This window comes from Magnolia sinica, chromosome 6 (genome assembly GCF_029962835.1).
Source record: "Magnolia sinica isolate HGM2019 chromosome 6, MsV1, whole genome shotgun sequence".
Lineage (NCBI taxonomy): Eukaryota > Viridiplantae > Streptophyta > Magnoliopsida > Magnoliales > Magnoliaceae > Magnolia > Magnolia sinica.
The window spans coordinates 24,060,042-24,084,722 of record NC_080578.1 but is presented as its reverse complement, the minus strand read 5'-3'; the positions used below and the strand labels follow the sequence as shown (position 1 = coordinate 24,084,722).

General features: G+C 35.1%; 1 long non-coding RNA gene across 1 annotated transcript; it reads left to right on the top strand.

Annotated features, from left to right (window-relative positions):
- The first annotated feature begins 16,777 nt into the window (after positions 1-16,777).
- On the top strand, positions 16,778-19,049 carry LOC131249921 (uncharacterized). The gene is made up of 3 exons (XR_009172903.1): positions 16,778-16,924; positions 17,045-17,120; positions 18,968-19,049. It is a non-coding gene; the product is annotated as an uncharacterized LOC131249921 (long non-coding RNA).
- Positions 19,050-24,681: the final 5,632 nt, after the last annotated feature.

Genomic DNA, 24,681 nt, shown 5'->3' with positions numbered 1-24,681 from the left:
CAATATTTAACCCTCAACAGCAACCTATATATTTGCATGACATCCAACCTTCTAATAGGTTGGCTCCATCATGAGGATAGACCTGTACAAAAATCAGTCCATACACTTATTAGGTAGGACATACCATATTAACAATGGTGAGCTATTGATAAATAACTAAATATAATTAGTCATTTATTTTCAGGAATATAAGCTACAATAACTTCAATAATTCACTCCCACTTGAACTGGGGAAGTTGGCGAGTCTGCGACTATTGTAAGCTCTGTTTTTCTTTCTTTATTCTATTTAATTATTCTTCTTAAGAATGTCATTTGAAGTGTTTGGAATTTCAAATTTTTCATGAAGTTTGGTGGTGATCAATATGTTATAGTTTTTTTTTATTATTATTCATTTATTTTCTCAAAGAAGGTTTCAAGTCCAATCAATTGGACCATAATTCATTGTCCAGTAAGCTACTTTCAACCTATCATGTTCATGTAACATCCAATCCTTCCAATAGGTTGGCTCGACCCTAAAAATAGCCTTGTACAAAAATCAACCCATCCACTCATTAGTTGGGCCTATCATATGAAAGAAATTAGTTAACCTTATTAAGGTTCTCTAACAATACCAAGGCATACTTTGTGTAGAAAGACTTCACCTCTGATCTTCATCAAGAGGTCCTGGAGACAGACAAAATCCTTATCCAGTTGGTTTTCGTTGCCCAAGCGGGCCAACCCATCTGCTACTCTATTAGCTTCCTTCATGACATGCTGAAAAGAGATGTTTGGGATGAACAGTTTTGATGTTTTCAGGTGGCAGTTCAAGGTTAGTCGTGAATTCCAAGGCAATGCTCTTTTATTAATAAGCCACCTAGTACTCATAAATAGGCATATTATGGACATAGACATTGTTTTCATTAATAGGCCACCTAGTACTCATAAACATTCATTGCAAGCATTTTCTGTTTATGTGCATGATGACCATACTATTAAGATCAATTCTCTTATTTTCATTTACAGAAACTAGTAGATAACAAATTCATAGAAAGACAAATAACATTAGTAGCCACAGATTACAACCTAGATTTAAACAAGGTTCGAGGTGCCATCGACAATAGTAAAAGAATCCTCCAGGTCAAATTGTTGATTAGACCTAATTTTATTTAAATGATCTTGATAATCCATTTTATTTAAATGAGCAGACCCGGATATGAGTCGAAGCTATCTGGATGTTGAGCGAGGGTCCCTGGAAGGTGGAAACCGCTGTTATGACCATGATGAAGCTGTCCATTTTCTATGGACATCATTGGAGGGACCTAGCTATTTTGACAGGCCGTGTTTATGTATTTACTCGAAATTGATGGAGCAGACCCGAATGTGCGTCGGAGCTATCCGGATGTTGAACGGGGGTCCTTGGAAGGTGGGAACCGCTGTTATGACTATGATGAAGCTATCCATTTCCTATGGACATCATTGGAGGGGCTGACCATTTGGACAGGCCGTGTTTATATCTGTATTTGCTCAAAATTGATGGAGCAGACCCGGATGTGCATCGGAGCTATCCGGATGTTGAGTGGGGGTACCTGAAAGGTGGGAACTGCTGTTATGATCATGATGAAGCTGTCTATTTCCTATGGATAGCATTGGAAGGGCCTGGCCAATTGGAGCAGGCCGTGTTTATATTTGTATTTGCAAGGACCACACCACACCCTTAACCTATAACCTAAACCTATTCTTAAATCCCAAAACCTATAAATATAACATGAACCTATAACCTATAACCTAAATTCAATTCCCTAAACTTTAACCTACAACCTAACCTAAACCTATTCTTAAATCCCAAAACCTATAACCTAAACCTATAGCCTATAACTTATAACCTGAACTTATAACTTAAACTCAATTCCCTAAACCTTAACCTATAACCTAACCTAAACCTATACTTATAACCTAAACCTATTCTCAAATCCCAAAACCTATAACTATAACCTAAACCATAACCAAAAACCTATAACCTAACCTAAACCTAAACCTATAACCTTAACCTAAACCTAAACCTATAACCTTAACCTTAACATATAACCTAAACCTATAACCTAAATCTAAACCTTAACCTAAACCTATTCTCAAATCCCTAAACCTAAACCTAAACCTATTCCCAAATCCCTAAACCTATAACCTAAACTTAAACCTTTAACCTATAACCTAAACCTATAACCTATAACCTAAACCCAAACCTAAAACTATAACCTTAACTTAAACCTAAACCTTAACCTTAAACTATAACCCAAACCTAAAACCTAAAACCTAAAACTTAAAACCTAAACCCGATCCCAAACCCGAACCCGATTTCCTAAACCTAAATCTTAAACTATTCTCAATTCCCTAAAGTTATAACCTATAACTTAAACCTAAACCTATAACCTTAACCTAAACTTATAACCTAAATGTATTCTCAAATCCCTAAACCTAAACCTATAACCTATAACATTAACATAAACTTGTTACCTAAACCTATAAACTACAACATTAACCTAAACCTAAACTTATAACCTTAACCTATAACCTCAACGTATACTTATAACCTAAAGCTATACTTATAACCTTAACCTAAACTTCTAACCTTAACCTAAACCTATTCTCAAATCCCAAAACCTATACTTATAACCTAAACAAAAACCTTAACTTATAACCTTAACCTAAACTTATAACCTTAACCTATTACCTATAACTTAAACCTATACTTATAACCTTAACCTAAACTTCTAAACTTAACCTAAACCTATTCTCAAATCCCAAAACCTATAACTTAAACCTATAACCTAAACCTAAACTTACACTTATAACCTATAACCTAAAACCCAAACATAAACCCGATCTCGAACCCGATTTTCTAAACCTAAACCTTAACGTATTCTCAAATCCCTAAACTTAAACCTACACCTAATCCTAATCTCAACTCTCTAACCTAAACATAAACCTAAACTTATAACCTTAACCTAAAACCTATTCTCAAATCCCAAAAACTATAACCTAAACCTAAACTTAAACCTTAACCTAAACCTAAACCTTAACCTATAACCTTAACGTATAACCTAAACCTATAACTTAAACTCAATTCCCTAAACCTTAACCAATAACCTAATCTAAACCTAAACCTATAACCTACACTTATAACCTAAACCTAAACCTAAAACCTAAAACCTAAATGTATTCTCAAATCCTTAAACCTAAATCTACAACTAATATTAATCTCAACTCCTTAACCTAAACCTAAACTTGAAAACCCAAACCTAAACCTGATCCCAATTTCCTAAACCTAAACCTTAACCTATTCTCAATTCCCTAAAGCTAACCTATAACCTAAACCCAAACCTATAACCTAAACCTAAAACCTAAACCTAAACCTAAAACCTAAATGTATTCTCAAATTCCTAAACCTAAACCTACACCTAATCCTAATCTCAACTCCCTAAGCTAAACCTAAACCTAAACTTGAAAACCCAAACCTAAACCCGAACTCGATTTCCTAAACCTAAACCTTAACTTATTCTCAATTCCCTAAACCTATAGCTTATAACCTAAACCTAAACCTTAACCTAAACCTAAACTTAAACGTATAACCTTAACCTAAACCAAAACCTATGACCTAAAACCTTAACCTATAACCTATAAACATAAACTTATTACCTATAACCTAACCTTAACCTAAAACTAAAACCTTAACCTTAACCTATAACCTATAACCTAAACCTAAACCTAAAACCTAAATGTATTCTCAGATCCCTAAACCTAAACCTACACCTAATCCTAATCTTAACCCCCTAACCTAAACCTAAACCTAAACTTGAAAACCCAAACCTAAACCCGATCTTGAACCCGAACCCGATTTCCTAAACCTAAACCTTAACCTATTCTCAATTCCCTAAACCTATTGCTTAGAACATAAACCTAAACCTAAACCTAAACCTAAATCTATAACTTATAACCTAAACCTAAACCTAAACCTAAAACCTAAATGTATTCTCAAATCTCTAAACCTAAACCTACAGCTAATCCTAATCTCAACTCCCTAACCTAAACCTAAACCTAAACTTGAAAACCCAAACCTAAACCTGATCCCGAACCCGAACCCGATTTCCTAAACCTAAACCTTAACCTATTCTCCATTCCCTAAACCTATAGCTTATAACCTAAACCTAAACCTATAACCTTAACCTAGAACAAAACCTATGACCTAAAACCTTAACCTATAACCTATAACCTAAACATATAACCTATAACCTAACCTTAACCTAAACCTAAAACCTAAACCTTAACCTATAACATAAAACCTAAACCTAAACCTAAAACCTAAATGTAATCTCAAATCCCTAAACCTAAACCTACACCTAATCCTAATCTCAACTTCCTAACCTAAAGCTAAACTTAAACTTGAAAACCCAAACTAAACCTGATCCCGAACTCAAACCCGATTTCCTAAACCTAAACTTTAACCTATTCTCAATTCCCTAACCCTTAACCTATAACCTAACCTAACCTAAACCTATAACCTGCACTTATAACCTAAACCTAAGCCTAAAACCTAAACCTAAACCTAAAACTGAAATGTATTCTCAAATCCTTAAACCTAAACCTACACCTAATCCTAATCTCAACTCCCTAACCTAAACTTAAACCTAAACTTGAAAACCCAAATTAACCTAAACCCAATCCCGAACCCAAACCCGATTTTCTAAACCTAAACCTTAACCTATTCTCAATTCCCTAAAGCTATAACCCATAACCTAAACCTAAACCAAAACCTATAACCTAAACCTTAACCTATAACCTAGAACCTAAACATATTACTTATAACCTAACCTTAACCTAAATCAAAAACCTAAACCTATAACCTATAACCTAAATGTATTCTCAAATCCCTAAACCTAAATCTACACATAATCCTAATCTCAACTCCCAAACTTAAACCTAAACCTAAACTTGAAAACCCAAACCTAAACCCGATCCTGATCCTGAACCCAATTGCTGTAATAATGTAGCCCAATTACATGGTAACAAATAAGAATATATCCCTTTTAACACATGCCCCTTTTTACAAAGCTTTAATTTTGTTGTTGTTTCCATTAACTTGAATTGAAACACTTTTTTGCATTATTTGCTTACATTAGTTTTATTTTAATGATCAGTTTTATTTTTAAAAAGTGCTCACTTTTTTGGAAGAAGTTTCTGCAATTCTTCATAATTCTGAATTATAATGACCTGTTGGATATATATATATATATATATATATATATATATATATATATATATATATATATATATATATATATTTTGTTGCTAATTTTTTTTCTTTTTTTATTTATGATATTAAACTTATATGTATTTATGCGTGGATGAATGTAATGTGGATAAGATTGTTTGTATTTGGATGGATGTAGTTTATGTTTGGATGAATGTAGTTTGTTCGGATGGATTTACGTAGTTTGGATTTAAATGGATGTGAATGTGAATATGATGAAATATATTATATAACAGGTGTATATCAGGAAGAATACAATGAAATATATTGTAACAAGTGTATATTCTCAAATTTGAAAATGTCCTTTGAAGGCTCATAAGAGAAGGTTCATGACCGTCATTTTTGAAGGCTCATAAGAGACGGTTCATAGCAGTCCTTTTTAAGGACGGTCCATGATCGTCCTTTGAAGGCTCATAAGAGACGGTTCATAGCAGTCCTTTTTAAGGACGGTCCATGATCGTCCTTTGAAGGCTCATAAGAGACGGTTCATAGCAGTCCTTTTTAAGGACGGTCAAGGCTCATAAGAGACGGTTTATATCAGTCCTTTTTAAGGACAGTCCATGACCATCCTTTGAAGGCTCATAAGAGACAGTTCATAGCAGTCCTTTTTAAGGACGGTCCATGATCGTCCTTTGAAGGCTCATAAGAGACGGTTCATAGCAGTCCTTTTTAAGGACGGTCCATGATCGTCCTTTGAAGGCTCATAAGAGACGGTTCATAGCAGTCCTTTTTAAGGACGGTCAAGGCTCATAAGAGACGGTTTATATCAGTCCTTTTTAAGGATAGTCCATGACCATCCTTTGAAGGCTCATAAGAGACAGTTCATAGCAGTCCTTTTTAAGGACGGTCCATGGCCGTCTTTTGAAGGCTCATAAGAGACGGTCCATGAGCGTCATTTTTAAGGACGGCCCATGACCATCCTTTTTTCATCAATAAGAATGACGGTTTTCAACAATCCTTTAAGTAATACGACACGTCAAAATGTGACGGCCCATGCGACAGTCCATGACCGTCCTTTTTGGCCATTTGAGACGGTTTTAGACCATCCTTTTTTCGTTGTTTTGGCGTAGTGACACTAGATCGCAGTAATTTATTTGTTTTACTACACACGCACATACACCCCCACACACTCACGCACAGTGAAATTTCCCTACCTAGGGTGTTGAAACTCCTGAGAGTTTGCCACCCGAGCAAGAGTAGGGATCCATTGAAATTAGATAGAGCAGTATGATTCAACGTTTACCATTGAAACCTTTTCAAGGTTACAGATGTTTTAGATCAATCTAATATTTATTTATTTTTCCTCATACAGGTCCATATGACCTTGTGAGCAGATTGGATGGAAAATAAACATTATGGTAAGCCCTACAAATGTTTTAACGGTGGGAATTATTGTCTCTACTGTTATTTGCGGTGTGGTTCACTTAAACTTTGAATATGACTCCTTTTTGGGTTCATGCTCTAAAATGATCTCTCCAAATAGATGAACGGTGTGGATATAATAAATACACCATTGTAAGGCTACGTAACTTTGATTTTCTTTCAACAGTTGGTAAAAGCTTAGGAGTTGTGGTGCTGGTCTTCACACGCCATGTACACATACGACCAAGATCAATCGTGTGTGGTACACCAACTAATCCGCTTCCGTAGAGTGTAAGGCTGTCAATCGGCTAGCCCCATGCCAGGTTGGTCGCAGCAATTCAAAATCCGGCCCAAGTCAACCCCTGTCTCAACCCAGTGACAATAAAAACCATAACATGATGGAGCCATCTTTCCACATTGCAAGGGTGATGTGTTGATACCTCAATTGAGGTGGTCCAATTAGTTAATCTAACCATGGATGATCCATGTTTTGAAAATTCATAGTTAGTACAGAACTAGGACGGTTACACTTTTTATTTTATTTTATAATTCATATTAAATATCTCATCGCGTTACAATCTTTCTTCTTTTTCAAGTAGGGAGACAACAACAACAATAACCAAACTAGTCACAAGAACATATTCATAAACAAATCTTAATGGTGACTATTAACTAATTCTATTTTAAGCTATTGATTTGAAATATGTTCATCTGATGGATACTGTCATTATCATTTGATGTGTATCCTTAATTATTTTCCATCTATAGCATGGCCCACAAAATGAAATTAAGGTTATAATTGATGGCTCAACAGTGTACTCTAGATAGAGACATCCATCTAAAGTAAATGATACGGTAGAGCCTGAAGAACTGGCTCATGGTGGAGACATTTCTCCAAGGACACGTGGCAGGGAGATTATCGAAGAGCATAGTCCATCTGTTAAGCTCTTATGTTTTAAAAATTACACTAATTAGACATTTCTGTCCATTACATTTCTCCAATTTCCCATGATAAGTATTAGCCATTAAAAGCCGTTTAGCATCTTATATTCAGTGTATTTGAGAGGATTTTTAAGGAAAATTTGTCTCAAATCTATCGTTTGACACCGTGTATTTGTATTTAAAAACAAATATGAGAAATGATATTTCCTTCCCGATGATTTCTTGAAAATTAAATTTTTCAAGAAATGTTATTTCCTTTCCCGTACTTCCCTGGAATCCAAACAAGCCCTTAAATCAAAGCATCCAAATTTCCAATCTTAGGGTGATATCCTTTGTCAAAGGTGGACTAGCCAATCATATTTTGGATGAATGATTCCCAACGAATATACAGAATCCCATGCATCAGCTTCATTTTTTTAGCAGCATATCTTTACAACCCTAATACAATAGTTTTAAATTTTGAGAATTATCTTAACCTCTTAATTATCTTGTGAATGTGACATCCAACCCTTTTAACGGGTTTTTCTAATGATGACGAACAACTTGCATAAAAATCAGCCACATCCACTCCTTGCATGGACCACACTTATATTTTGTTATTTATCAATGGTTGCAAATTGTTTTCTGTGGTATGATCCACTTGATGAATGGATAGAGCTGATTTTTGTGCAAAACAACCCTCATGGTCAGCCCGACCTACTAAAAGGATTGGATGTCTCATATAAATGATCAAAAGGTAAGGTAGGTGTGTGTTGGTTGACATCATGGGAACTTCCCTGAGGGCCTGTTTGGCCGAGCAGATTGGAAGGGATTGGAAGATAGATCCCGGGATTGGCCAGGCATGCCAAACAGACAGGGGATCCTGATCCTGGTATATAGCAATCCCATAGATCTTAAGACAATCCAATGACATCACCATCATTACCTTTAAATCCAATCCAATCCACCCTAATCCCTTTAAATTTGCCAGGGACGTGTTTGGTTTGAGGGATTGAAAGGGACTGGAAGGTTTACTCCTGGGATTGGCCAGGCGTGCCAAACAGACCCGGATATAGCAATCCCATAGATCTTGCACCAATCCACTGACGAGGCACCTATCATTACCTTGAAATCCGTGCAATCCACTCTAATACCTTCCAATCCCATCCAATCTGGCGGCCAAACAGGCCCTGAGCTCTGTAGGCCCACCGAGATGTGCACTGGATACCCACACCAAACATGGGTTGGTTCCCTTTACATAAAAAAAAAATAAAAATAAAATCAGCTGTATCTTAAACTCAGGTGAGTAACACAATATGAAATCATGTAAAATCGTACCTACTGGTGTGGTCATCCTCTCGTTCATGCTTCATCCCTGGCAAATGCCAACAAACCAATGGTCTGGATTAACCAGCTGAGGACTCACTTGTCAGAATTGAAAACGCGTCTATGATGAAAAGGTAAGGCGTGTATCATATAATTCAAGAGGTGGCCCCGTGATTGGTGGCTTATGTTTCAAAAAGCACACTTGCTCCGGGCCCAGGGAAGGAATCATCTAAAACACCTGCTTTATCCGTAAACCACCCAGCTGTGTGGTCCACCATGTTGATTATGTAAAAATCAACTCCGTCCATTAGGCGAGAGACCTTATTTAAACCGTAAATACAAAACTATTCACTGTTAAAACCTCAAGTGGGCTACACCAGTGGAAACAATGTAAAATTCTCCTAAAATCTCTAAGTGTACACGGTGTGGTCTGCTTGAGTTTAGGATCACGATGACTTTTGTGTATCCACTTCATCCTACTGATTTAAACCTGATTAATAGGTTTAATAAAAGAAACACACCTCAGAGACTCCACATACAAACCATTGGTTAGCATACCATCCAAACTTTCCTCTGTGGTGTGGTGCACATGACTTATGGGTGTATCTGATTTTTCATCTCAGCCACTCGAATCGAGGATGGAATTTAATGGATGGAGTGGATTTTACATATTCAACATGATGGTCCCCAGAGGAACTAGAGCGTTTTACACGCTGCTGTAGAGGATTCCGGTCGTCGAGCCATGCCTTTCCGCATATTAAGCGCGTCCTCTGGAGGCGCTTCTCGACACTAACCACTAAAGTATCGGTCATTTGAATGTCGAATCTGGACCGTTTACTTAGTTTTGATTTTCACATTTTACCATCCACCATTTGACCCGTTAGGTTCTAATCTGGACCGTTTACTTGTTTTGATTTTCACATTTTACGATCCACCAATTGACCAGTTAGGCTCTACTATGATTTTATGTAGATACCAGGGCACCAAAAATGGATGGACAGGAATCTTCCAGTTGCATGCAAGGTGTGCAACGACCAATCTCTGTGGCCCACCGTGTTGTGCGTGACATCCACTCCAGCCATCATGTTTGGCTTTCTAAGTTAGGTGGGCCACAACACAGTGAACAAAGTGATGGGACCCACAATGCATTGCCTGTGGGGCCCAAATTATTGCCCATATGCCATCCAAACCGTTAATTAGGTGCATCTCTCCATGATGAATGGACATACCAAAAATTAGGCTGATCCAACACTCATGTGTCAATACCATGTGAATTTGTTGGTTTTGGAATTGATTTTATAATTTTTCATATGGTGTGGCCCACTTGGGTGATTTTTGAGATTTCCAATGAAAATCAAATGGTAGACCTGATGTATTAAGGATGACGAGCTGAATGACTTTGATTTTAGTATCTTTACCTTTTTCATTGATTCCACTGTACAATGCAACGGTCAAAATCCTTCTTCCAATGGAGCCTTTGATAGTGAATTTTCTTTATTCCCAGACATACTAAATCGATATCCAAATTGGACGGCAGAGATCAACTGCATGGACTCATGTATCGCACACCATCTTGGACATTGGAGTATCCCTATAATATTCTTTTAGGGCTAAAGGGCACTGCCACTGGGAGTGCCACGTGGCAAGACGTGATAGGTGGTCTCATGAGATTGGTACAATACCAACCAGCTGCGATGCTTAGCTGGGTGTGGGGCCTATGATTCATGAGAGGTAGTGATTCAATTCGTTTATATTATTAGGCATATATAAATGCATAAAAACACGTTCTTCTTGTTTCTCTGCTCACCGCATGCCAACGGCACTTTCTTTCCCACCACCAACCAGCCAAGGAGCGTTAAAACAGGCTCAATACCTAAGTCAACCAAATAAATAAATAGGATTCGAGAGAATTCAAAGATCAACTGGCATTTTGTCAAAGCTACTCGATTGGGATCAGAATTTAAAGAAAAATAACAATAATTCCACTAACCATGGACATAATTTAAGAAGGTTATGATATTATAGCAGGATTAGCAGTAATTTTCTTCGCTTAGGTATTACTGCATCAAAATCACAAATTTCGAATGACTCTCTGGTTTAGGAATGATTTTAGGCGGTTTAAAATTTGAAACGGTTTTAAACTGTTTCAAATATATTTTTTAAAAAAAATCCTCATGATCGAAAGTCCTAATTCAAGCCATCACAGCTCCTATTATTCTCTGCCATCCTCCCTAGAAAACCCTTCTTAGCTTTGTAAATATTGTTTAAAAAATCCTTTAAATCTTTCTTCACGGCTATATCTTTCTAGAATTAAGGTTTTAGACCATCTGATTTTTTTATTTCTGGCTGATTCTGGCAAAGTTCAAGCCATATTCCAAATCATCGTACCCAAGCAAGTTGCAGGTGAAGTTGGAGATCGAGGATCCATTGGATGAAGAGCACGACCCGCTAAATACATGGTCAAAGATCTCCATGCCTTTTGAGCAAGTCAAAGATTACATCAGTCATGTCTTGCAGACTGCGCACCTCAATTATTCTGTCTACACATGCAGTAATAGATAATTATTTTAATTCTTTGTTTAATTTATTTTTTCACCAATTACACTATTCATCTTCTTTGATTAATGAAATTGACGATTCGGCATTAATTTTTAATCTTAATTAATAATTCATCAGCGCATTACTAAGAAACCTAAAATCGCTATCCCTATTGGAAAAAAGTACTTAGCGCAAGTAAAAAGATTCCATTTGGAATGACTAATCTCCCATCTAAATCACCTTATTGTTGTAACATTGGTGGTTAAACAATCAGATCAACCTTCACAGGTTTGATCCTAATGGAGCTAGTTCGGCACTTGAGGTTACAAGCATCCAATTAATTCGAGTTGAGCATGCATTTGTCATGCTTGACACTATATGTAATCGCATACATATGGCCGAATACAGGCCATCTGTAACATGTGTGGCCATGAGACATGAGAACGTAACAAGGGTATATGGTTATGTTCTTTTTTTCTTTTTTCTTTTTTTTTTTGGTCTACTATTTCTTTTAAGGACTTAAAGATAATAAAACATGCATGAAAAAGTGACTCATTTCTATTTCTTATTTTTTCATTCCTTATTATTTAAATAAGTCTTAGGAGAATTTCTAGCCCCTTCTCTCAGACAGTGGTTTAAATATCAAGAGTATTGGCTAATATACCAACCGATGCCATGGATATCGCATGTTGTCGATGCAATATTCAGTGGGAGTTACATAATGATACATGCTATTGCCACAAACAGTATAAAATTCTCCCTATTATTGATACATATGATACATTTTGGTATGTGTTGTCAATAAATTTCGATAATTCCCATTGAAAATTGAAAAAGAAAAAATCATAAAAACCATCAAAATTCAAATTTGTTTGGAAAAAATTGTTTTCATACTTGTAATTTATAATTTATAAATTATATAAACTTATTTTGAATATAAATTCATTACTTTTATTATACACATAGCTTAAGATTTTATACAAAAGAAACGTATCATGTATACATTTTTTCAACGATCTTTTAAGTTCTAAATATGTAATCATGCCTCAATTATATTCTAAAATTGTATTGAAAAATTCCATCGTTTCTCAATTTTTCCTTAAACAGTACTGATACACGCAATGTTTTTCATGCAACACAAATATGTTTCCATATCTGGAGGGTGCGGATATGCATTGATATTGATATTTAAATCACTGCTCCTAGAGTCTTTTTTTCAAAGAGAGACATGGAAATTCACTCATGTTTGCCATCTGGACCGTTCATCACGGATCCTGCTACGTATATGTCCTGGTGCAAAAAAAATCAAGTCTGGCAGGGCAAGTAGGCCACAATTACGTGTTTAAGGTGGACTCTTGGTTGAGTTTCTACTGCTGGCCAATGGTTTCATACGAGTGTGGCCCAAATTATGAGGGGACTGCACAACTCTTGCCCAAGGCACACAAGGGTAGGTTGATGTAGAGCAGGCCGCAGACACTTTCATGGCAAAGATGAACGAGAGAAGGTCTGATTGGAGGTAGAAACGATCCGGCCTGTCAGAACCACTACAAGAAAGAGGGTTTTTAGCAAAATTTTGATGCTAAAAGTCACTTTTAGCGACCAAAATGTTCGTAGCTAAAACTCGTGGATAAGACTTTTAGCGACGAAAGTTTTCGTTGCTAAAGGCGCCACACATTTTGCCAATGTTTTCCTAGCATTACTTTTAGCGACGAAAATTTCGTAGCTAAAAATCATGTATAAGACTTTTAACGACAAAAATTGTCGTCGCTAAAGGCTCTAAACATTTTTTCAGGATTACTTTTAGCTACGAAACTTTTCGTAGCTAAAAAACGTGTATGACACTTTTAGCGACGAATATACGAAACTTTTCATAGCTAAAAAATGTGTATGAGACTTTTAGCGACGAAAATATTCATCGCTAAAGGCTCCAAACATTTTTTCCCAATAATTCGAATGGATTACTTTTAGCTATGAACATTTTCGTAGCTAAAAAACATGGATTAGACTATTAGCGATGAAAATATTCGTCGCTAAAGGCTCCAAAATATTTTTAGCTACAAAAATTTTCGTCGCTGAGGGCTCGAAACATTTTTTTTTGAAAAATTTCGATGGATTACTTTTAGCTACGAAACTTTTCATAGCTAACAATCGTATATAAGACTTTTAGCAACGAAAAGCTTCGTCGCTAAAAAACGTTATTGTGACTTTTACCTACGAAATATTTCGTAGCTAAAAGTCTCTTTTAAAAAAAAAAAAATTCCATCTCAAATTTCCTGATATACACCTGTTAGAATATAATTCATCATATTCTTCCTGATATACACCTATTATATAATATATTTCATCATATTCACATTCACATCCATCTAAACCCAAACTACGTAAATTCATCCATACATAAACTACATTCATCCAAACATAAACTGCATCCATCCAAACACAAACAATCTTATGGAAAAAAATAAATGAAAAGAGAGAACATATGAGAGGTGATCGAAACAAATGAAAAGAAAAACAATATTAACCTAAACCTAAACCTATAACCTACACTTATAGGTTTAGGTTTTAGGTTTAGATTAAGGTTAGGTTATAGGTTATAAGTTTATGTTATAGGTTATAGGTTATAGGTTATGGGTTATAGGTTATAGGTTATAGGTTACACAAACAATCTTATGGAAAAAAACAAATGAAAAGAGAGAGAACATATGAGAGGTGATCGAAACAAATGAAAAGAAAAACAATTTTAACCTAAACCTAAACCTATAACCTACACTTATAGGTTTAGGTTTTAGGTTTAGATTAAGGTTAGGTTATAGGTTATAAGTTTATGTTATAGGTTATAGGTTATAGGTTATGGGTTATAGGTTATAGGTTATAGGTTAGGGTTTAGGTTATAGGTTTTGGTTTAGGTTAAGGTTATAGGTTTAGGTTAAGGTTAAAGTTTAGGTTTAGGTTTAGGTTATAGTTTATATGTTATAGCTTTAGGGAATTGAGAATAGGTTAAGGTTTAGGTTTAAAAAATCAGGTTCTGGTTTGGGTTCGGTATCGGGTTTAGGTTTCAGTTTTCAAGTTTATATTTAGGTTTAAGTTAGGGAGTTGAGATTATGATTAGGTGTAGGTTTAGGTTTAGGGATTTGATATTACATTTAGGTTTTAGGTTTAGGTTATAGGTGTAGGTTGTAGGTTTAGGTTTAAGTTAGGTTATAGGTTAAGGTTTAGGGAATTGAGAATAGGTTAAGGTTTAGGTTTAGGAAATCGGGTTCGGGTTCGGGTTCGGGTTTAGGTTTGGGGTTTCAAGTTTAGGTTTAGGTTAATGAGTTGAGATTAGGATTAGGTGTAGGTGTAGGTTTAGGGATTTGAGAATACATTTAGGTTTTAGGTTTAGGCTATAGGTTTAGGTTAAAGTTAGGTTACAGGTTATAGCTTTAGGGAATTGAGAATAGGTTAAGGTCTAGGTTTAGAAAGTCGGGTTCGGGTTCGGGATCGGGTTTAGGTTTGGGTTTTCAAGTTTAGGTTTAGGCTTAGGTTAGGGAGTTGAGATTAGGATTAGGTGTAGGTTTAGGTTTGAGGATTTAAGAATATATTTAGGTTTTAAGTTTAGGTTTAAGTTATAGGTTTAGGTTATAGGTTATAGGTTATAGGTTATATAGCTTTAGGGAATTGAGAATAGGTTAAGGTTTTGGTTTCGTTTTAGAAAATCGAATTCGAGTTCGGGATTGAGTTTAAGTTTGGGTTTTCAAGTTTAGGTTTAGGTTAGGGAGTTGAGATTAGGATTAGATGTAGGTTTAGGTTTAGGGATTTGAGAATACAGTTAGGTTTTAGGTTTAGGTTTAGGTTTAGATTTAGGTTTTAGTTTATAGGTTTAGGTTTTGGTTTTAGGTTTAGGTTAAGGTTATAAGTTTAGGTTATAGGTTATAGGTTATAGGTTAAGGTTTAGGTTATAGGTTTTGGTTTAGGTTAAGGTTGTAGGTTTTGGTTTAGGTATAGGTTTAGGTTTTAAGTTTAGGTTAAGGTTATAGGTTTAGGTTATAGGTTTAGGTTATAAGTTATAGTTTTAGGGAATTGAGAATAAGTTAAGGTTTAGGTTTAGGAAATCGGGTTCAGGTTTGGGATCGGGTTTAGGTTTGGGTTTTCAAGTTTAGGTTTATGTTTAGGTTAGGGAGTTGATATTAGGATTAAGCGTAGGTTTACGTTTAGAGATTTGAGAATACATTTAGGCTTTAGGTTTTGGTTTAGATTTTAGTTTATAAGTTTAGGTTTAGGTTAAGGTTATGTTATAGGTTATAAGTTTAGGTTACAGGTTATAGGTTATAAGTTAAGGTTTATGTTATAGGTTTTGGTTTAGGTTAAGGTTATAGGTTTTGGTTTAGGTTTTAGGTTTAGGTTAAGGTTATAGGTTTAGGTTAGGTTTAGGTTTAGGTTTAGGTTTAGGTTATAGGTTATAGCTTTAAATTGAGAATAGGGCAAGGTTTAGGTTTAAGAAATCGGGTTCGGGATAGGGTTTAGGTTTGGGTTTTCAAGTTTAGGTTTAGGTTTAAGTTAGGGAGTTGAGATTATGATTAGGTGTATGTTTAGGTTTAGGGATTTGAGAATACATTTAGGTTTTAGGTATAAGTTTAGGTTTTAGGTTATATGTTTAGGTTATAGGTTTAGGTTTATGTTTTAAGTTTAGGTTAAGTTTAGGTTATAGGTTATAAGTTTCGGTTATATGTTATAGGTTATAGGTTATAGGTTTTGGTTAAGGTTTAGGTTTAGGTTTAGGTTTAGGTTATAGCTTTAGGGAATTGAGAATAGGTTAAGGTTTAGGTTTAGGAAATCGGGTTCGGGTTCAGGATCGGATTTAGGTTTGGGTTTTCAAGTTTAGGTTTAGGTTTAGGTTAGGGAGTTGAGATTGGGATTAGGTATAGGTTTAGGTCTAGGGATTTGAGAATATATTTAAGTTTTAGGTTTAGGTTTAGGTTTAGGTTTTGGTTTTAGCTTTATGTTAAGGTTATAAGTTTAGGTTATAGGTTAAGGTTTAGTTTATAGGTTTTGGTTTAGGTTGATGTTATAGGTTTTGGTTTAGGTTTTAGTTTATAGGTTTAGGTTATAGGTTTAGGTTTTGGTTTTAGGTTTTGGTTATAGGTAATAGTTTATAGGTTATAGGTTAAGGTTTAGGTTATAGGTTTTGGTTTAGGTTAAGGTTATAGGTTTTGATTTAGGTTAAGGTTTGGTTTTGGTTATAGGTTTAGGTTTTGGTTTAGGTTAGGTTAATGTTATAGGTTTAGGTTATAGGTTAAGGTTATAGGTTTTGGTTAGGTTTAGGTTTAGGTTATAGGTTATAGGTTTAGGTTTAGGAAATCGGGTTCGGGTTCGGGTTCGGATTCGGGTTCGGAATCGGGATCGGGTTTAGGTTTGGGTTTTCAAGTTTAGGTTTAGGTTTAGGTTAGGGAGTTGAGATTAGGATTTGGTATAGGTTTAGGTTTAGGGATTTGAGAATAGGTTAAGGTTTAAGTTTAGGAAATCGGTTTCGGGTTCAGGATCGGGTTTAGGCTTTGGTTTTCAAGTTTAGGTTTAGGTTTAGGTTAGGTGTAGGTTTAGGTTTAGAGATTTGAGAATACATTTAGGTTTTAGGTTTAGGTTTAGGTTTAGGTTTTAGCTTATAGGTTTAGGTTATAGGTTTAGGTTTTGGTTTTAGGTTTAGGTTAAGGTTATAGGTTTTAGGTTAAGGTTTAGGTTATAGGTTTTGGTTTAGGTTAAAGTTATAGGTTTTGGTTTAGGTTATAGGTTTAGGTTTATATTTAGGTTTAGGTTTATGTTTTAGTTTATAGGTTTAGGTTATAGGTTTAGGTGAAGGTTATAAGTTTAGGTTATATGTTATAGGTTAGAGGTTAAGGTTTAGGTTATATCTTTTGGTTTAGGTTAAGGTTACAGGTTTTGGTTTAGGTTAAGGTTTAGGTTTTACGTTAAAGTTATAGGTTAAGGTTATAGGTTTAGGTTAGGTTTAGGTTTAGGTTATAAGTTATAGGTCATAGATTTGAGAATTGAGAATAGGTTAAGGTTTAGGTTTAGGAAATCGGGTTCGGGTTCGGGATCGGGTTTAGGTTTGGGTTTTCAAGTTTAGGTTTAGGTTTAGGTTAGGGAGTTGAGATTAGGATTAGGTGTAGGTTTAAGTTTAGGGATTTCAGAATACATTTAGGTTTTAGGTTTTAGTTTATAGGTTTAGGTTTTAGGTTTAGGTTTAGGTTTTAGGCTTTAGGTTTAGGTTTAGGTTTAGGTTTAGGTTTAGGTTTAGGTTATAGGTTATAGGTTAAGGTTTAAGTTATAGGTTAAGGTTTAGGTTATAGGTTTTAGTTAAGGTTTATGTTTATATTTAGGTTATAGGTTATAAGCTATAGCTTTAGGGAATTGAGAATAGGTTAAGGTTTAGGTTTAGAAAATTGGGTTCGGGTTCAGGATCGGGTTTAGGTTTGGGTTTTCAAGTTTAGGTTTAGGTTTAGGTTAGGGAGTTGAGATTATGATTAGGTATAGGTTTAGGTTTAGGGATTTGAGAATACATTTAGGTTTTATGTTTAGGTTTAGGTTTAGGTTTTAGTTTATAGGTTTAGGTTATAGGTTTAGGTTTTGGTTTTAGGTTTAGGTTATGGGTTATAGGTTATGCGTTATAAGTTTTGGTTTAGGTTAAGGTTATAGGTTTTGGTTTGGTTTTAGGTTTAGGTTTTAGGTTTAGGTTAAGGTTATAGATTTAGGTTATAGGTTTTCATTAGGTTTAGGTTTAGGTTATAGGTTATGGTTATAGGCTATATAGCTTTAAAGAATTGAGAATAGGTTAAGGTTTAGTTTATAGGTTTAGGTTTAGCTTAAGGTTAGGTTAGGTTATAGGTTATAGGTTATAGGTTATAGGTTAAGGTTTAGGTTATAGGTTTGGGTTTAGGTTAAGGTTATAGGTTTTGCTTTAGGTTTAGGTTTAGGTTTTAGGTTTAAGTTAAGGTTATAGGTTTAGGTTAGGTTTAGGTTTAGGTTGTAGGTTATAGCTTTAGGGAATTGAGAATAGGTCAAGGTTTAGGTTTAGGAAATCGGGTTCGGGTTTAGGTTTGGGTTTTCAAGTTTAGGTTTAGGTTTAGGTTAGAGAGTTGAGATTAGGATTAGGTGTAGGTTTAGGTTTAGGGATTTGAGAATACATTTAGGTTTTAGGTTTAGGTTTAGGTTTTAGTTTATAGGTTTAGGTTTAGCTTAAGGTTAGGTTATAGGTTATAGGTTATAGGTTAAGGTTTAGGTTATAGGTTTAGGTTATAGGTCATAGCTTTAGGGAATTGAGAATAGGTCAAGGTTTAGTTTTAGGAAATCGGGTTCGGGTTTGGGATCGGGTTTAGGTTTGGGATTTCAAGTTTAGGTTTAGGTTTAGGTTAGGGAGTTGAGATTAGGATTAGGTGTAGGTTTAAGTTTAGGGATTTCAGAATACATTTAGGTTTTAGGTTTAGGTTCACTGAAATGAGAATAGGTTTAGGTTATAGGTTTAGGTTTAGGTTATAAGTTTAGGTTAAGGTTAGGTTATAGGTTATAAGTTTCAGTTATAGGTTATAAGTTATAGGTTAAGGTTTAGGTTATAGGTTTTGGTTTAAGTTTAGGTTATAAGTTATAGGTTTTGGTTAAGGTTAAGGTTATAGGTTTTGGCTTAGGTTAAGGTTATAGGTTTTGGTTTAGGTTTAGGTCTAGGTTTTAGGTTTAGGTTAAGGTTATAGGTTTAAGTTATAGGTTTTGGTTTTGGTTTAGGTTATAGGTTTTGGTTTAGGTTAAGGTTATAGGTTTTGCTTTAGGTTTAGGTTTTGGTTTAGGTTTATGTTATAGGTTTAAGTTATAGGTTTAGGTTAGGTTTAGGTTTAGGTTATAGGTTATAGGTTGTAGCTTTAGGGAATTGAGAATAGGTTAAGGTTTGGGTTTAGGACATCAAGTTGGGGTTTGGGATCGGGTTTAGGTTTGGGTTTTCAAGTTTAGGTTTAGGTTTAGGTTAGGGAGTTGAGATTAGGATTATGTGTAGGTTTACGTTTAGGGATTTGAGAATACATTTAGGTTTTAGGTTTTGGTTTTGGTTTAGGTTTTAGTTTATAGGTTTAGGTTTTAGTTTTAGGTTTAGGTTAAGGTTAGGTTATAGGTTATAAGTTTAGGTTACAGGTTATAGGTTATAGGTTAAGGTTTAGGTTATAGGTTTTGGTTTAGGTTAAGGTTATAGGTTTTGCTTTAGGTTTAGGTTTAAGTTTTAGGTTTAAGTTAAGGTTATAGGTTTAGGTTAGGTTTAGGTTTAGGTTTAGGTTATAGGTTATAGCTTTAAGGAATTGAGAATAGGTCAAGGTTTAGGTTTAGGAAATCGGGTTCGGGTTCGGGATCGGGTTTAGGTTTGGATTTTCAAGTTTAGGTTTAGGTTAGGGAGTTGAGATTAGGATTAGGTGTAGGTTTAAGTTAAGAGATTTGAGAATACATTTAGGTTTTAGGTTTTAGTTTATAGGTTTAGGTTTTAGGTTTTAGGTTTAGGTTAAGGTTTAGGTTTAGGTTTTAGGTTTAAGTTAATGTTATAGGTTTAGGTTAGGTTTAGGTTTAGGTTATAGGTTATAGCTTTAGGGAATTGAGAATAGGTCAAGGTTTAGGTTTAGGAAATCGGGTTCGGGTTTCGGTTTGGGTTTTCAAGTTTAGGTTTAGGTTAGGGAGTTGAGATTAGGATTAGGTGTAGGTTTAGGTTTAGAGATTTCAGAATACATTTAGGTTTTAGATTTAGGTTTTAGTTTATTGGTTTAGTTTATAGGTTTAGGTTTAGCTTAAGGTTAGGTTATAAGTTTAGGTTATAGGTTATAGGTTATAGGTTAAGGTTTAGGTTATAGGTTTAGGTTATAGGTTTAGGTTAGGTTTAGGTTAGGTTTAGGTTATAGGTCATAGCTTTAAGGAATTGAAAATAGGTCAAGGTTTAGGTTTTGGAAATCGGGTTCGGGTTCGGGATCGGGTTTAGGTTTGGGTTTTCAAGTTTAGGTTTAGGTTTAGGTTAGGGAGATGAGATTAGGATTTGGTATAGGTTTAGCTTTAGAGAATTGAGAATAGGTTAAGGTTTATGTTTAGGAAATCAGGTTCATGTTCGAGATCAGTTTTAGGCTTGGATTTCCATGTTTAGGTTTAGGTTTAGGTTTAGGTTAGGGAGTTGAGATTAGGATTTGGTATAGGTTTAGATTTAGGGAATTGAGAATAGGTTAAGGTTTAAGTTTAGGAAATCAGGTTCGGGTTCAGGTTCGGGTTTAGGCTTGGGTTTTCAAGTTTAGGTTTAGGTTTAGGTTAGGAAGTTGAGCTTGGGATTAGGTGTAGGTTTAAGTTTAGGAATTTGAGAATACATTTGGATTTTAGGTTTAGGTTTAGGTTTTAGCTTATGTTTTAGGTTATAGGTTTAGGTTTTTGTTTTAAGTTTAGTTTAAGGTTATAAGTTTAGGTTATAGGTTATAAGTTAAGGTTTAGGTTATAGGTTTTGGTTTAGGTTAAGGTTATAGTTTTTGGTTTAGGTTATAGGTTTAGGTTTTAGTTTATAGGTTTAGGTTTAGGTTATAGGTTTAGGTTAAGGTTATAAGTTTAGGTTATATGTTATAGGTTATAGGTTAAGGTTTAGGTTATAGGTTTTGGTTTAGGTTAAGGTTATAGGTTTTGGTTTAGGGTAAGGTTTAGGTTTTGGGTTTAGGTTAGGTTTAGGTTTAGGTTATAGGTTATAGCTTTGGAAATTGAGAATAGGTTAAGGTTTACGTTTAGGAAATCGGGTTCGGGTTCAGGATCGGGTTTAGTTTTGAGTTTTCAAGTTTAGGTTTAGGTTAGGGAGTTTAGATTAGGATTAGGTGTAGGTTTAGGTTTAGGGATTTGATAATACATTAGGTTTTAGGTTTAGGTTATAGGTTATAGGTTTAAGTATAGGTTTAGGTTTCGGTTTAGGTTATAAGCTATAGGTTTAGGAAATTGAGAATAGGTTAAGGTTAAGGTTTAGGAAATCGGGTTCGGGTTCGGGTTCGGGATCGGGTTTAGGTTTGGGTTTTCAAGTTTAGGTTTAGGTTTAGGTTTAGGTTAGGGAGTCGAGATTAGGATTAGGCATAGGTTTAAGTTTAGGGATTTCAGAATACATTTAGGTTTTAGGTTTAGTTTATAGGTTTAGGTTTATGTTTGGTTGTAGGTTTTTGGTTAAGGTTTAGATTATAGTTATAGGTTTTGGGATTTGAGAATAGGTTTAGGTTAGGGTTATAATTATAGGTTTAGGTTAGGTTATAGGTTAAGGTTTAGGGAATTGAGTTCAGGTTATAGGTTATAGGTTATAGGTTTAGGTTATGGTTTAGGTTATAGGTTTTGGGATTTAAGAATAGGTTTAGGTTATAAGTATAGTTTTAGGTTAGGTTGTAGGTTAAAGTTTAGGGAATTGAGTTTAGGTTATGGGCTTAGGTTATAATTTATAGGTTTAGGTTATAGGTTTAGGTTGTAGTTATAGGTTAAGGGTGTGGTCCCTACAAATACAGATATAAACACGGCCTGCTCCAATTGGTCAGGCCCTTCTAATGCTGTCCATAGGAAATGGACAACTCCATCATAGTCATAACAGCGGTTCCCATCTTCCAGAGACTCCCGCTCAACATCCGGATAGCTCCGACGCACATCCGGGTCTATTCCATTAATTTCAAGTAAATACAGATATAAACACGGCCTGCTTTAATTGGCCAGGTCCCTCCAATGCTGTCCATAGGAAACGGACAGCTTCATCATGGTCATAACAATGGTTCCCACCTTTCAGGGACCCCCACTCATCCTGATAGCTCCGACACACATCTGGGTCTTCTCCATTAATTTTAAGCAAATACAGATATAAACACAGCCTGCTCCAATTGGCCAGGTCCCTCCAATGCTGTCCATAGAAAACGGACAGCTTCATCATGATCATAACAACGGTTCCCACCTTCCAGGGACCCCCGCTCATCTGGATAGCTCTGACGCACATCCGGGTCTTCTCCATTAATTTCAAGCAAATACATAAATACGGCCTTTGCATGAGTGAGACAAGACAACATTACCTTTGCTAGGTAGTCAACTTACACTATGCGGTAGAGAAAAAACAGTTGAACATTTTGAATTACCAGATGCTAACTTGATCTCCACTTCTTTCATATCATAGACACCTCATTCTTTTCATTCATGCAAGCATTGATTAAGCTCTGCTTTGTTCCCAGCACATGTACGGATGCTCCCACAACTTAATAAGACTGCAAGAATGAATTAATTAAACACAGTATTGAAAAGAATAAATTTTTTAAGCCCATACACACTTCAATCCTTTTGCCAACCACTTGCAAACACATTTGAGATCTAACGTTAACATAGGATGGGCCACATGCTTTGTATCTTCGGGCATGATAAATTACCATATAAACTCAGCAATTGAAATGATTGAGTCGCACAAATCATTGCACTCCATCGTAATCAAATTCCTCTTAGGAATTTCATCAAACACACCATGTGCACACCCAATCTCTTCATCCCTTGTACTGTCCTAGTACATTAGTCTTGTATAAAACAATCATCATGAGAAAATTGAATAATAGAAGAATCATCAATGCATCTTTTAAATAAAAAATACTTACAGTTTGTCCACAAATCAAAAGCTCAAAAGTAGAGATTGACTAGTATGTCCAAAATGAGTTCATTTAGATCTCTTTTTTTTTTTGAAAGAAAAGGAAAATATAATAAGAATTTATACATCAAACAGTTTTTCTTTATCAAAATTCACTAGTGGAATCTATACATTCTTCTTCTTGCAACTCATCAATCTCAACATCTTCATTTCAGACACTCAAACTAAATGTGGTGGCCATCAAATATAAATGCTAAAGAATCTTTAGATCAAATGCATTACTAATCCAATCCTATGTATTACAAAATGCAGTATTTTGGTGTAATACAAGCTGAGCTTCATCAGTGAAAACAGAAACATGTAAACTGGATATGGATGTCCATCTAGGTGTAAGGCATGGCTACCAGATGTAAAACATGGAGACTCATGCAGGCATCTAGGTTAAGGTTTAGGGATTTGAGAATACATTTAGGTTTTAGGTTTAGGTTTAGGTCTAGGTTTAGGTTATAGGTTAAGGTTTAGGTTAAGGTTGTAAGTTTAGGTTAAGGTTGTAAGTATAGGTTATAGGTTAAGGTTAAGGTTTAGGTTTCAGCTATAAGTATAGGTTTTGGGATTTGAGAATAGGTTAAGGTTATAAGTTTAGGTTAAGGTTATAGGTTATAGGTTTAGGTTAAGGGTTAGGTTTAGGTTTAGGTTATAGGTTATACGTATAGGTTTACATTTAGGTTAAGGTCTATGTTTAGGTTATAGGTGTAGGTTTTGGGATTTGAGAATAGGTTTAGGTTAAGGTTATAAGTTTAGGTTAAGGTTATAAGTTTAGGTTAAGGTTTAGGTTTTGGTTTAGGTTTAGGTTATAGGTTACAAGTATAGGTTTATGTGAAGGAGATAGAGAAGGGTATATGATGATTGGAATGATAACCATACAATTCACAGCCAAACAAAAAAGAAAAATATAACTATTAAAATGCAGTTTTGGCTTTTCTATTTAAGCAGCAAAAGGAATAACAATAATACCTCTGCATGGTATATGGGCCCTCTGGTAGGCGTTTCCCTTCCTTCATGCAATTCTCAAACCGAAGATGGTTAACTATTTTTGTTCCCAAATCCTTAGCCAGACTATATTTCCTGAGAAAGTAACTCATCAATCTCATCACTTAAACTGGTACTATAATTGATTCCTTCATTTCAAAACCTATAAATGTGTCGTCGATTTAGACATTTTTCCGACATAACTACCACTGGTTTGATTGATGAGCTTGATGAGTTTAAACTTCTCTAATCCATGGTAGCCGCTGCTGTAGCAATAACAAATTCCATGCCCCGAAGAGGTTATCTTTTTATCACTAAAATAACAAGAAAATGTACAAGGGATAAGCTTCACCAGAAACAAATTATTGTTGCTTCTGCTTTGTAGAAACCTAAAGTTCAAAATATTAGGAGTCATGCAAATATGGTGGCCATTGTGGAACAACAAAGTGCAAAAGTTATGATAATGGATGATTCAAAATAGTAATAATAAGTTAAAAACCATGACTATACATGCAAATATCTTGGTTTTGATTTAGGTTTAGGTTATAGGTTATAGGTTTTGGTTTAGGTTAAGGTTATACGTTTTGGTTTTAGGTCTAGGTTTTAGGTT